Raw genomic sequence first — 1987 nt, 5'->3', positions numbered from 1 at the left:
CTCGCTAGCTATATCGCTAGCTACCCGGTCCTGTCTGGCTCCCAGGGTACTTTCAGCTGGCAAAAAAAATTGACATGGCAAACCCAGGCTCCTGGAGGTCTTATAGGGGACGCCAATACCATTGAAAACGTTAAAAAAACTGATATTAAATAAAAGGAAACAATGATGCGGTCTGCAATTGATTTCAGTAATTTACTAGTGAGTCTTCCCAAGTCATGTTACGGTAAAGGCCCGGAGAAGGAGCACGGCACGCATCAATTATCTCCCCATGAAATTGGTCGGCCGCTGTGAGCCAACATCGGTGCTTAAAGATATAGAAAGAGCGTGGATTTTTTGTAAAATTTCCATAAAATCAGCGAAAGTTTAATACTCCTAATAAACTGACGATTTCTATTGTCCGCCATCGGCTAGTGAGGGACGCGACCGGTCGACCCGCAGTGGGAAAATCAGCGTCTTTCGCCGGCACCCCCCCCCCTCCCCACTACTAACGTCCCCTACTCGCGAGGCTCTCCCAAATATGGTCAAATCGTGTTACACCGGCATAGCAACCGAATATTTACTTGCCGTAACTAAGGTGTTTAATATTGAGGTATTATGGGAATTACCAATTTTAGCCAAAAAAATGATTTAATGAAGTCACAATTACGTCATATTACGTCATAATGTTCAGGAATTATAAAACTTGACGAGCATATCTCCCCCTGCAAATTTGGTGATCGTACAGTAAGGCCCCCTTTCCACTTGACGGCGCTCTCACGGCGCTCTCGCTGCGATGGAAAATTGGCCAGAGCGCGGTGAGAGCGCCGCGACGCCGGAAAAAGCTGCTCTAGTGGAATCTCTCCGGCGACCTCAGCGCGCTCTCACCGCGACGAAAAACTCAAATGTCAGCATCTTTTTATGAGCTAGCAAAAATTCGACAGATTACTCAACGAATTTCAGAGATAAAGAACGAATCTTTTGACGTTTAGTGTATTTTGGTATCTGTGAAGTCATCCTTTTACGTGTTACATAACATTCAAAGTATAAAATCAAGGCCGTAATCACATCCAATTTTGGTCACTGTACAGTCACTCAGACTGAGATATACACGTTTGTCTTGCTGTTTTTTCTTAAATCTGTCATGTAGCTTGTTCAGCATAAATTTCTTTATAATGCCACGTTATTTGTGTAAATCATACAACACTGAAACACTTCAATTTATTGAAAATGGGACTTAAATGATCTAAATGTGCAGATGAAGAACAAGAAAACCTAATGTCATCATGTTGAAATTCAAAAATAAGTTGAGAAATGATAAACCATTGTTTTTTAAACCTTGCTTATTACAATTCAGTTTGTTTAATTGTACATTTTGGACATTTCTCCGCTTTCTGTCTATGTCAAATATACTTCACAAACTGCAGTTGAGAGCGCAGAGAGAGCGCGGTGAGAGCGCCGTCCTAGCTAAAGGTGGGTTTACACCTGCGTATATTTTCATGCCGCATGAGTTCCGTTTTGACATTTTTCGACATTTTGACTGATTTCTTCAATACGCGGCCGCACGCACATGTCGCACCTCAAACGCAACTGAATCGTTTTTAGAAAGTTTCACGAACGCAGGCAAACGAAAATATACGCTCAGCTCGCCTGATAGTTTTGGACATGCACAAAACTATCATTCATACGCAGTTTGGTGGCCAAAACGTTATGGATGCGCAATACAGTGGCCCTACGTCGGTCGACTGCGCTATGAAGACGCTACATGTTTGCGCTTTATACGCAGTAATGCGCGGATATCGCGGTATTGCGAGTACATAGCGTTCTTACAGCGCAGACACAACGCACCATGAGCGACCGTATAACGAATGCAAACATAGATCACGATTTAGTACCGTGCGTTCTGCGATCGGGTTGCGCATACTACGCGTACTGATAGCGTGATCGACGCACACTCCAAATTTGGAATAAATACGAAGGTGCATCTGAGTCCAGACAAACATACGAAAAT

The sequence above is a fragment of the Branchiostoma floridae genome, chromosome 3 (genome assembly GCF_000003815.2).
Source record: "Branchiostoma floridae strain S238N-H82 chromosome 3, Bfl_VNyyK, whole genome shotgun sequence".
NCBI lineage: Eukaryota > Metazoa > Chordata > Leptocardii > Amphioxiformes > Branchiostomatidae > Branchiostoma > Branchiostoma floridae.
Note: the sequence above shows the minus strand (reverse complement) of the source record.